Source organism: Hypanus sabinus, chromosome 6, assembly GCF_030144855.1.
Source record: "Hypanus sabinus isolate sHypSab1 chromosome 6, sHypSab1.hap1, whole genome shotgun sequence".
Classification (NCBI taxonomy): Eukaryota; Metazoa; Chordata; class Chondrichthyes; order Myliobatiformes; family Dasyatidae; genus Hypanus; species Hypanus sabinus.
This window is the reverse complement of record NC_082711.1, coordinates 60,053,156-60,067,328: the sequence shown is the minus strand read 5'-3', so window position 1 is coordinate 60,067,328 and position 14,173 is coordinate 60,053,156.

The following is a 14,173-nucleotide window of genomic DNA, read 5'->3' as shown; positions in this document are numbered from 1 at the left end:
GAGGCCTCATCAGATTCAGATCAAATTGATTTATTTATCAAATGTACATCAAAGCATACAGTGAAATATATTATTTATGTTAACAATCTCTCTCTCTCTCTCCCCCCCCTTCCCATGACATGACTTCCCAACTTTTATATTTGATGCCCTAACTGATGAAGGCGAGTATACCACATGCCTTCTTTACCACCCTATCTATTTACATTGCTACTTGTAGGAAGCTAAGGACTAGCACCCCAAGAATGCTCTCAATATTAATGTTCTTAAGGGTCCTGCCATTTACTGTATAATTTCTCTTACATTTGACATCCAAAGCGCAACACCTTGCACTTGCAAGGATTAAGTGCCATTTGCCATTCCTCTGCTTTTATCTGTAACTAATCCTTAGCTTTCAGTATCCTTGACCACCTTCCTTACTATCCACATGCCCATCAATTTGTGTCACCTGCAAACTTACCGATCAGCCCATCTACATTTCCATTCAAATCATTTATATATCATAGTCAGAATAACACCCTTTATCATTAACCCCATCTTCTATGCAAGCCAATTTCAAATCCAATCTATCAAGTCACCATGGATCACATGCATCCAAAATTCTGGATCAGCTTACCATGAGGGACCTTGTCAAATGCCTTACTGAAGTATATATAGAAAAATCCACTGTCCAACCTTCATCACTCATGCACATCATCTCCTCAAAAAACTCGATCAAATTGGCAGAACATAACATCCCCAACACAGAACCATGCTTACTATTCCTAATCTCTATGCTTTTCCAGCAAATATTCTGGCACTGTATTCATTAATAACCAGAAAATCTATCAATCTCTGTTTTAAATGAAATCAATAACCAAGCCTCACAGACCCAAACTTCCAAGGGTGTAGAACTTCCAAGATTTACCATTCCCTGTGTGAAAAAGTTTCTCTTCATGTCAGTGCCAAGTGGCCTATCCATTCTTCTGAGATATAAATTCCTCAGCAGGATAAACATCCTCCTAACAACTAGCCTGATGAACTCTGTAAGTATTTAGCAAAATGTCTATGGGATTGTCCCTCACAGTTATTAACTGTGAATGATTAGAGTCTCAGCCTAGTCATTCTCTCCCTATACAGCAAACCTACTATCAATGATAGTGTCTCATGGCTCTTCATTGCACAACCTCTAAAGCTATTATATCTTTTCTTCAGGCAAGGATACCAAAACTGAACTGAATTCTCTAGATGTGATCCCACCAAAGCCCTACATATGTGCAATGTGACCTCTTGCTCCTTGCAATTAGATATAATTTCTCTTGCTTGTCATCTATCAGTGACTTGTGTACAAGGCAATTCGGAAAATTCAATCTTCCACATTCTCTTCGATCGGTTCTCTTAATTTGGGAAACTCTGAATCTGTGATGGAGTTTTTTGCTTGCACAACAGTGTTGTACTTTGAACAAAACTGGCCAACCATGAGGTTGTAACCAAAGGTGTGACAATGACAGACACATTTGCCATTGGAGGCACGCATTTTCTGGAGTGCAAGGACAACAATTTCATGAACTTTCAGCATGCTTGCCATGTATCTGGAATTCAGCTGAAGGGCTCCTCCACTATTTTACCTGTGGATCCCTGTTTTGGGCTGTCTGGTGCGCTTCCTGGCCCTGGAAAGGGATGCCACTGTGGTTTGCATCATTGCCCTGAAAACTCAGAAATGAACATCTGTATATTTAGTTAATGGTATTAGACACTATTTTTCATTTAAAGGAGCAGGTTATTATTCTGTGTTTATAACACACACAGTCACAAGCTCAAATTGAAAAATTCAATCATTTTAGAATAAGGTTCACTTTACCCTTACACGTATGCACCAATCTGTGTGCAGCCATTTAAATACAATGTTAGAAAAGAAATATAACAGCATCAGAGTTCAAAATAAAATTTATTGTTAGTGTGCACGATGTCTCAAAATACAACCCCGAGATTCTTTTTCCTGTGAGCATACTCATCAAATCTGTAGAATAGTAACTGAAAACAGGATCAATGAACAAACTGTGCTAATGCAAATATAAATAAGTATCAACAAATAACAAGAGCATGAAATAACAAGATACAAGTCCTTAAAAGTGAGATCATTGATAGATAGATAGATAGATACTTTATTCATCCCCAAGGGGAAATTCAACATTTTTCCAGTGTCCCATACACTTATTGTAGCAAAACTAATTACATACAGTATTTAGCTCAGTCTAAATATGATATGCATCTAAAATCACCCTCCCAAAAAGCATTAATAAATAGCTTTTAAAAAGTTCTTAAATAGCTTACTAAAGTGCATTGAGTGGTAACTTAAGCTCAGTCCTAACCCCGGCACTTTAACATGTCTTGCCCCTGGTGGTTGAATTTTAGAGTCGAATGGTGTTGGGGAGTAATGATCTCTTCATTCTGTCTGAGGAGCATTGCATTGACAGCAACCTGCCGCTGAAGCTGCTTCTCTGTCTCTGGATGGTGCTGTGCAGAGGATGTTCAGGGTTTTCCATGATTGACCGTAGCCTACTCAGCGCCCTCCTCTCTGCCACCGATGTCATACTCTCCAGTTCTGTGCCCACGACAGAGCCCGCCTTCCTTACCAGCTTATTAAGACGTGAGGCGTCCCTCTTCTTAATGCTGCCTCCCCAGCACGCCACCACAAAGAAGAGGGCGCTCTCCACAAATGACCGATAGAACATCTTCAGCATCTCACTACAAACATTGAATGACACCAGCCTTCTGAGGAAGTACAGTCGACTCTGTGCTTTCCTGCACAGGGCATCTGTGTTGGCAGTCCAGTCTAGCTTCTCATCTAACTGCACTCCCAGATAGTTGTATGCCTTAACCTGCTCCACACATTCTCCATTAATGATCATATGAGACCTAGGTCTCCTAAAGTCCACCACCATCTCCTTGGTCTTGGTGATATTGAGACGCAGGTAGTTTGAGTTGCACCATATCACAAAGTCCTGTATCAGTTTCCTATGCTCTTCCTCCTGACCATTCCTGACACACCCCACTATGGCCGTGTCATCAGCGAACTTCTGCACATGGCAGGACTCCGAGTTATATTGGAAGTCTGATGTGTACAGGGTGAACAGGGTGAATATTGGTTGTGGGAACATCAGAAATAGAATGAGTGTAGTTATCCTCTTTTGTTCAAGAACCTGATAGTTGAGGGGTAGTAACTGTTCTTGAACCTGGTGGTGCGAGTCTTGAGGTATCTGTACCTTCTACCTGATAACAGCAAGAAAAGAGAATGGCCTGGGTGGTGAGGATCTTTGATGATGGATGCTGCCTTCCTATAGCAACATTTCATGCAGATGAGCTCAATGGCTGAAAGGGCTTTATCCATAATGTACTGGGCCAAATCCACTACCTTTTTAAGGATTTTATGCTCAAAGGCATTGGGGTTCTCATATCAGGCTGAAATGCCGCCAGTGAACCGCACACCTATAGAGGTTTGGCCAAAGTTTTTGATTACATGCTGAATATCTGCATGCTTCTGAGGAAGTAGAGATGCTTTCGTGCTTTTTTTGCAATTATATTTATATGATGAGTCCAGGACAGGTCCTCTGAGAGAGTGACACCCAGGAATTTAAAGTTACTGACCCTCTCCACCTCTGATGATCACTGGCTCATGGACTTCTGGTTTCCCTCTCCTGAAGTCTACAAACACTTCCTTGGTCTTACTGACAATGCATGAGAGGTTGTTGTTATTACACCACTCAGCCAAGTTTTCAGTCTCCCTCCTGTATGCTGATTCTTCACCCCCTTTGATACAGCCCATTACAGCAAACTTGTAAATGGTGTTGGAGCTGTACTTAGCCACACAGCAACAGGTGTAAAGCAAGTAGAGCAGGGGGCTAAGTACACATCCCTGCAGTACTCCTGTGCTGATGGAGATTGTGGAGGAGATGCTTTTGCCAATTCGAACTGACTGGGGTCTGCAAGTGAGGAAATCTGGGATCAACTTTCACAAGGAGGTATTCAGACCCAGGTCTTGGAGTTTACTGATTAGTTTTGAGGGGGTGATGGTATTAACTACTGAGCTGTAATCGATAAAGAGCATCCTGATGCATGCAGCTTTGCTGTCCAGATATTCCAGGATTGTGAGAGCAGCCAATCGAGATGGGATACACTGTAGACCTACAGCTTCAGTAGGCAAATCGGAACAGATCCAAGTTGCCACTCAGACAGGAGCTGATGCGCTTCAGCACCAGCCTCTCAAAACACTTCTTCACTGTAGATGTAAGTGCCACTGGGCGATAGTCAATGAGGCAGGTTACCACACTCTTCTTGGGCACCAGTGTGATTGAAGCCTGCTTGAAACAGATGGGTACCACACACCGCTGGAGCAAGAAGTTGAAGATACCCGTGAACACACCAGCCAGCTGGTCAGCACAAGTCTTCAGTACTCGACCAGGTACTCCGTCCAGACCAGATGCATTCCTTGGATTCACTCTCTTGAAGGCAGCCCACATGTCACCTTCAAATACTGAGACCAAAGGATTATCGGGAGACATGTGAGTGAGCAATGTTTTCTCCCTGTTCTGGTGGCCAAAGCAAACAAAGAAGGCATTGAGCTCATCTGGAAGTGAGGCTCTGTCATTCCCTATACCACAAGATTTAATTTTGTAGGAGATTATGGCATTTAAACAATACCACAGCTGTCGAGCATCCCTCGTTGATTCCAGTCTACTCCAAGATCTCCACTTTGCTCTTGAGATGGCTTTCCAGAGGTGACACCTGCACGTCTTGTAGCATTCTTCATCTCCAGACTTGAATGCCTCTGACCCTCTGAGCAATCAGAGAAAGGTTTCTATTCCTAAAAGGACACTGATTCTCATATTGATAACCTGATGTCCAAATTGGTAGGTAAGTTTGTTGAAAATTAAACACTTCTAATGAGGTATTTGTACCTATTTTGATTGAGAGCAATGTGTTACTATGGCAGCAGTTTGATAGTTTGATATATATAAAAAAGGCAGGAAGCTAAATTAGAATCAATCCAAGATTAGCAGATTTATATATTACAAGAGAAAGTCATGAAGAGATTGTAAGAAAGCAATTGAAAATAATAGAATATGGTGTATAAACTGGTACGAAATGCAGCATTGCTTTCCCTTTCCTTAATTTTAAGCTATTCCAGCTGGGAAATTTACAAAGTAAATTTCTTTCTTTTAAAGCAAGATTACTTTTTTATTTCCATCTTTTACAGTTTCAAAATAACAAAATAGAAAAAGGGCCCGAAACAAAAGTTTGGGCATCCTGCATGGTCAGTACTTAGTAACACCCCCTTTGGCAAGTATCACAGCTTGTAAACGCTTTCTGTAGCCAGCGAAGAGTCTTTCAATTCTTGTTTGGGGGATTTTCGTCCATTCTTCCTTGCAAAAGGCTTCTAGTTCTTTGAGATTCTTGGGCTATCTTGCTTGCACTGCTCTTTTGAGGTCCATCCACAGATTTTTAAATACATATTTATTTATTTATTAAATTTTAGAAAATTACAAAGAATAAATGTGATGATAAATAGTGAGAAAAATAATATTGACCCCCCCCCTTAACCCTTATCTAAAGAAAGAAAAAAAAAGAGAAAGGTTGCCTGGATATCGGAGGATCCCCACATGCTCCATGGAGTTCAAAATAATTTTAATATTTATTTTTACTTTCCCCAATTACTTTATAATTTTATCTTCAAAGGACCTATGAATTTAATCCTATCTTTTGTAGGTATGGGAGCCAAATTTTCAAAAATATATCATATTCATTTCTTAGATTGTATGTAATTTTTTCAAGTGGAATATAACTATGTATTTCATTATTCCAATGATCCATAGTTAAAAATAAATCAGATTTCCAAGTAACTGCGATAACTTTTTTGGGTACTGCCAATGCAATTTTTATAAATTTTTTTCTGATACTTATTCAATTTAAGTTTCGGTATTGTCCCTTCAATGTCTACTAATAAAAATAATACAGGACTATGTGGGAGTTGTACTCCAGTAATTTGTTCCAATAAAAGTCTTAGATTTATCCAAAATGGTTGAATTTTAAAACAAGACCATGTAGAATGTAAAAAAGTACCAATTTCTTGATTACATCGAAAACATTGGTCAGACATATTTGAATTTAATCTATTTATTTTCTGTGGTGTTATATATAATTGATGTAAAAATTATATTGTATTAATCTAAGTCAAACATTTATTGTATTTCTCATACTATCAGAACATAATCTTGACCAGTTTTTTCCATCAATTTTAACATTCAAATCAAATTCCCATTTTTGTCTTGATTTATGAATTCCTGATTTAATTGTTTTTGAATCAAATTATACATACAAGATGTAAATTTTTAAATTTTTCCTTTTCGAATTAATATTTCTATTTCACTATATTTTGGCATTAACATTGTTTGACCCAGCTTTTCTCGTAAATAAGCCTTTAATTGAAAATAACAGAAGTGTTATTTGATATTTTATATTTATTTTTTAATTGATCAAACAACATCAATATACCTCCTTCAAAACAATCACCTATATATTTAATCCCCTTTTGGAACCAATTATGTAAAAGTTTATTATCCATTGTAAAAGGAATAAGCCTATTTTGAATTAAAGATCTTTTTGCTAATAAAGATTTCTTTATCTCATCATCCATATTTACCTTATTCCATAAATCAATCAAGTGTCTTAATATAGGAGATTCTTTTTTTTCCCCGTATCCATTTAGATTCCATTTATATATAAAATCTTCTGGTATATTTTCTCCTATCTTATCTAATTCTATTCTAATCCATGTCGGTTTTTCTTCATCAAAAAAAGATGCAATAAATCTAAGTTGATTTGCTTTATAATAATTCTTAAAATTTGGAAATTGTAACCCTCCTAAATCAAATTTACATGTCAATTTTCCAATGATATTCTTGACATCTTTCCTTTCCAAAGAAATTTCCTTACATATTTATTCAGTTCTTGAAAAAACTTCTGAGGTAATTGTATTGGTAAAGTTTGAAACAAAAATAGCAATCTAGGAAATATATTCATTTTTACAGCATTAACTCTACCTATTATTGGTAACATCATCCATTTATCAAGATCCTCTTTTTTTAAATAATGGCAAAAAATTTTGTTTATATAATTTTTTTACATCATTATCAACTCTAATACCTAAATATTTTATCCTGTTTATTGACCATTGAAATTGAGTTACTAATCGACATTGATTATAATTTCCTTTGGTAAGGGGTAAAATTTCACTTTTATCCCAATTTACTTTATACCCTGATACTTTCCCATATTCTTCCAATCTAAAAGATAAACTTTGCAAAGATTGCAATGGGTTTGTTAAATAAATCAAAACATCATCAGCAAATAAATTAATCTTATATTCTTCTTGATTAACTCTAAAGCCCCCAATGCCTGACTCTGTTCTAATTAATTCAGCTAATAGTTCTATTGCCAATACAAATAAAGCAGGTGATAATGGGCAGCCTTGTCTAGTTGACCTCATTAAGCAAAATAGTGTTGAAATCTGACCATTTGTAACTACTTTAGCTTGAGGATTAGTATTTAAGGTTTTAATCCATTGTATAAAAGATTTTCCTAACTCATATTTTTCCAATACCTTAAATAAAAAATCCCATTCCAATCTATCAAATGCTTTTTCTGCATCCAAAGCAACTGCCACACTCATTTCCTCGCTTTTTGGTGCCAAATGAATTATACTAAGAAAATTTCTTAAAGCTTGTTTAAACAGTACAGGATGAACAACACAACCAAGATGTGGTATAAAGAATAGTGCACCTCATCCTAAACTCATTAAATTTATAGATGTACATAAAGCATCTCGTAAAGTATTTTAAAGCTAAAATATCCAAAATCAATCAAGAAAATTTCAGATTTTGTTCAAGTTAAGCTGTTAATCCGTGTAAAATAGGATTTTGTCAGCTAGATTTATCACCGAGTAGCAAACACAGCCTAATGCAAAAGATGCAACATGATATATAACTTTGAAAAGTAATACAATTATTATAATTTGTTAATGCATACTTAAGTGTAATTTGATTTTCTGTCTTTGAAAGTAATAATAGAAAGCCTGCCAATGTAAGCACATTGCAATGGAAGCAAAATACTAATAGCTGCATGTTCTAACAAACTTAACCTCTGTCATTCAGTGTAGATTTATCACAGAACCTGTTAGAATCCTCGTAAATCCTAGAAATGATATGCTCTAAGGCATGGACCCATGACTTTTAAGAATTCATCTCACCCTCCCACACATCAAATGCTCCTTTACCATCTTACTCATGCCAATTTACAGATAAAATTGAACTGCAGAGCTGAATGACAGATGGATAGTAAAGACTGAGCAAGACCAATGAAAGGAGTTTCAAATCCTCTATTTCAGGTTATAATCATTAGAATTGGCACTGTTTATGCGAATATAGTCTTCAGTTCGTTGTAATTTATCTGTGTGTAGTAAATCAGACAATATTCATCTGCTTTGAAAAATGTAATTTTGAGCTATTATGGAGATGGAGGTTCATGATTAATCCCATTCCTGAGGGAATGTGCTAAACTCAAGTTGTAGATAGGTGCTTGGCTGCACTTCATCTGCTGCTGATGTTATAATATTGTTAAAACTCTTTTATGGCTTTGAAGTGATTTATAGTTCTATAACAAAGAAGCAAAATAGGATGTAATGCAAGCTACAAGAACAAGAATATTTAACCATAGTTAAGTTGGTACTTTTTAATCTTGAAGAAATGTCATTTTATTTTTGTCTTTCATTTGTATATTCCTGGAATTGAATGGTAAATTACAGATTCTTGACAAAGGTTAGCTTTGTCTGATTGATCTTCTCAAAGAATACCAACACTGCAAAAATTCTTTCCACATGAAAGGAAATTGGTGGCATTGATCCAAGGTATTATAAGGATATGGGACATTCTAAGCATAATTTTAAAAATGTCATTCCTTTTATAAATTCATGCTGTGCTTAGGTAGAACTCATAATAGAAATTGATCAAGCTTAAGTCAATTTAAACTCAGACATAAAGACTTCATAGATGAAATCAAAATATGCTAATACTTAAAAATTAAATTGGTTCTAAAACTCCATTTAGAAAATTACCTTTTAGAACAGGAGCAATAAAAATGATAACATTGGCGTATGCATTAAGCCCATTGCCATTCCTCAGCCTTCCAAACTGCAGTGTCAACAATATTAACCAATGGATCGATAAAAACAAATGCAATAATTATATTTATATTTCTGACTAATTTTGGCTATTTGAGAAGTAATCCTGCACAGGTAGATTCAAAACAAAAATGAGTTGAGAAGCAATCACTGAATAATGGCAGGTCTTCAAGACATAGAACAACCCATCCTATGCCAGTGCTTTACAGTTGATAAAGTTCTTAGCTATAGAAAGATGCACAGTAGAAATCAAAACTGTGCTGTCTAGCTACTCTTTTTCCCATAACTAAGTTATAAAATCTCTTTGGATTCTCCCTAATCTTCTCAACAAAGCTACATCATGCCCACTTAAGTCCTCCTGATTTCCTTCTTGTGAATGCTCCTGCCTCCCCTACAGGATTCATTTCATCCCAGCTGCTTGTACCTAACCCGTCTCCTTTTCTCTGGCCAGTGCCTCAATATACTTCATCACCCAGGCTTGCTTCCTCCTATCAGCCCTGCCCTCCACACTTGCAGGAAGATGCAAATCTTGAGCACTCACTCTCATCTTTAACAACCTCCCACCTGCCTGCAGTCCCTTTGCTCACAAACTCATCCAAACTACATTTGCAAGATCTTGTCTCATACTGTCAAAATTTGCTTCACCCCATTTAGAACTTGAACCTGTGGACTAGTTCTGTCTCTTCCCGTAAATAGTTTAAAACTAATAGAATTATGGTCACTGCCGCCAAAGAAATTGCTCCACACTGTCCCCTCAGTCACCTACCATCTCTAGAACCTAAGAGTTGGTCAAGCTTTGCTTTCTCCCCAGTAGGGCCCTCTATACATTGCCTAAGGAAACTTCCTGTAATACATTTAACAAATTACACCTACCTAATGGCAGTCCTACTCTTTGTTAGGAAAGTTAAAATGTCCCATTACGACAATACAATTATTCTTGCAACTTGTCACAATTTTTCAGCATATTTGTTTCTCTAATTCCCACTGACTATTTAGGGGCCTATTGTACAACTCCAGAAATGTGATCATCCCTTTCTTATTTCTCAGCTCCACCCATAAAGTCTCACAGGATGATCACCTCTGACTACAGCTGTGATATTGCCCTGAATCAAAAGTGCAACTCCCTCTCTTCTCTTCCCTTCAACTCCATCCTACCTAAAGTGCCTGTGTCCTGAAATAGTTAAGGTATATATGTCCTGTCCCTCCGTTAGTCACATTTTTGTAGTGGCTACAGCATACCATTCTCCATATCTAACCAAGTCCTAAGTTCATCTGCCTTACATCAGTGTGGAGAAATGGAGAAGATGGGGTGGGGAGGGAAAGAGACATGGTGATGGGAGCAGATTAATGAGGAGAAAATAAATGGAAAAGGGAGAAAGAGAAGTGGTGAGTGAAAGTTGGAAAATTCAATGCTCATACTGCCAGATTGTAAGATATCCTGGAGGAAATGAGATGCCAATGTTCAGACTTTACTGGATGTCGATTACTGACTGTTTCATTGCCTGAGGATAAATAAAACTGAACACTGTGCTCAGTTGTTGGCAAATATTCCCATTGCTGATGCATGGAAGATCACCAATAAAGCAGCCAAAGATGCTTCATTTCTGGACACTACCTTGAAGACCTTCTTTAAGTGGTAATTAGGGACTAAAATGATTGGCATCCAACAAGTGCAGTGACCTTCCTTGTAGTCTTCCTCTTTACTCTCTTCTACTTCAATTACTCTATTGTTTTCCATTTTTGTTCAAAGACTGTGTTACTGTAAAATCTCACTATGCATCTCTCATTGCATGTTTGGAATTTAACTCATTTGTTCATTTTTTGATCAAGTCTTTTAAGAGATTTGTAATGAAATGAATAATTCATTTGTAAACAAATTACAGCTGAACAACTCTGTTATCGAACCTACTACCAGTTTGATTAAGATTGACCGGTACACTTTTGATGGTTATTTGTTAGATCCGATTTATCTGCTCTTCATGAATTGGAATACAGGATACTTGGCAGGGCATATACCAAAGTGCTACCTGTGCTGCTATAACTTGGCTGAGGAGGTGTCTATTTCCCAAATAGGTATCTTCACTCATGTTGTCAGGGTCTGCAGCCTTGCAATAATATTCACTGAACTCAGCCAGTTTTTAATAATACATTAATTGAATTGGATGGATCAGAATCAGAATCAGGTTTACTACCAACAGCATGTGACGTGAAATTTGTTCTTAGCAGCAGCAGTTCAATGCAATACATAATCTAACAGAGAGAAAAAAATAAAATAAAACATAATAATAAACAAGTAAATCAATTACATATATTGAATAGATTATTTAAAAATGTGCAAATACAGAAATACTGCATATTAAAAAGGTGAGGTAGTGTCCAAAGCTTCAAAGTTCATTTAGGAATCGGATGGCAGAGGGGAAGAAGCTGTTCCTGAATCGCTGAGTGTGTGCCTTCAGGCTTCTGTACCCCTACCCTCTACCTGATGGTAGCAGTGAGAAAAGGGCATGCTCTGGGTGATGAAGATTTTCTGTGATGAATTTGATATGCACAGTTGTAGCAGGTGGGAACAACTTAAAGGATAACCACATTGGCCTCTTCTTTTAGTAGTGGTAACACTAGGCACTTTCTGATCAACTATTTGGACAATATTATTAAAGAAGCCTTAGTAAACTGCTGCACAGCATCTTCAGGTGGTACCCACTGCGATCAATTGAAGGGAAGGAAAGTTTTGGGTGGTGAATCATTCACCTATTGTATCTGCCTATGACTGAAAACACTGCAGCTTTGAGTTATGCATTTGCATGCTGAGCTCCATCCACCATGAGGTTGTTCCCTATATTCTCTTTTTGAGTGGAAGGTGCCCATTCAACTCATCGTATCCAAGCCAGTGCTCAGAGCATTCCCATCAATATCAACCCTCCACTTATAACCCGCTGCTTATTCTTTTTAAACACAGTCGTGATTCGTCAACCAGCCACTTACACTCAGTAGCCACTTTGTTACACCTGCTCATTAGCGTAAATATCTAATCAGACAATCATGTGGCAGCACCTCAATGCATAAAAGTATGCAGATGTCAGAATGGGGAAGAAATGTGGTTTTGACTGTGGAATAATTGTTGGTGCCAGATCGGGTGGTTTGAGTATCTCAGAAACTACTGATCTCCTGGGATTTTCACACATAACAGTCTCTAGTGTTTATATCTCCATCCCTTATCTCCATTTACAGTTCCCAGGGTTCAATTCCCGCTGCTTCCTGTAAGTAGCTTGTACATTCTCACTGTGACCTTGAGGGTTTTCTCTGGGTGTTCTGGTTTCCTCTCACAGTCCAAAGACGTACCAGTTGGTAGGTTAATTGGTCATTGTAAATTGTCCTGTAACTAGGCTGAGATTAAGTTGGGTGATTACTGGGCAGCATGGCTTGAAGGGCAGGAAGGGCTTACTCTGCACTTTATCTCAATAAATAAATAAACATACATGCTGCCGGCTCAGTTCTGTGGGAGAAAATCCCTTGTTAGTGAGAGAGGTCAGAGGAGAATGGTTAGACTCGTTCAAGCTGACAGGTAGGCAACAGTAACTCAAATAACCACACTTCCCAATAGCGTTTCCGAGCACACAACACGTGTTATTACCTCCTCCCATAGATGCTGTCTGGCCTGCTGAGTTCTGCCAGCATTTCGTGTTTTTTTTTTTCCCAGCATCTGCAGATTCACTCGTGAGGACAATTTAGAATTGTTTTGCTCACTGTGGTTTCAAGCATTCAGGCTTGGGAGATTGCAGAAATAGCCGGGAGTGAAAATGAAACAATTTCACTACTGCAACAAGTTAGGAATGATGAATAATTTGCTTTTGGCATTCATCTTGAATGTTACAATGAAAATGAAGATTTGGAAGATGCAATTATCCAAAGCATTTATGAAGGCAGTCCATTACCTTCACCAGGTATCTGTGCTAATTTTGCTCATTTAAATTTAATCCAAAGAACACAGAAGCATGTTGGTTGTCCTTCATATCCAGCGTAGACAGAAGAGTTTTTGAAGTGGACAAGCTGTTGTATTGGAATAGTTCCACTCTCTCGACCTTGGAAGTCCAGGACCAGTGGTACAGTAGTTGTCACAAGCTTGGGCTTCCTTGGTTGCAGTGGTAACCAGGACTTCTGTGCCTTATCATGGTCTTCGATCTTCATGAAGTGCTGCAGAGCTGCCTTCTTGGCCATTGGATCTCACTATTGATCTCATCTGCCCAGTCCACTGGAGCTGATTTCAAATGCATGTCCCTGTTTCACCAGCTACCCTCAGCTGGTTTAGCCTGCCTGTCAAAGCAAAGTAATGGGGTGTGGCGACCGTTGTGCACAGCCACTCAGAGCCACAGGACAGAGCTGAGTGTCCAGTGAAAACCAAAGTTGAGTGAGCTGCCCCTTCACCAGGAGATAATCCTCCGTGGACATCCCATATATGGCACCATACTTTGGATGAATTCCAATTGGATGAAGGCAGTCCATTATCTACACTAGGTGCCTGTACTGATTTTGTTAACTTACAGTCAAACTGTTAGGAATTAACACACAGTTCTATAATGTAGAGGTATTGATAGTGTTCTAATTTGTTCCGTTTTTCATTAAAATACATAATCTATTATTTAGTTAAACAGTGGTTTGTCCTTTTTTTATATCTTTTTAACTTTTTTCCATGAAACCTCTGCTAATTGAGACAGCCACTTAATTGGGCTAAAATTTACTGGACATAATGTGTCCCAATTAATTGGAATCCACTACATTTTAATGTGAATATTTGTGTCTGATTAGTTCCTGCTGACCACATGAATGGTTGATTGATACAATGAAGAGGAAACTGAAAATGCACGATCTATTTGTTAATATCAATTGAAAAGTAATACCATTTGAGATACCTAGGGCTAGGTTGTGAAGTCTAGAATATTTAATTAATCTATTTTAACATTTTAT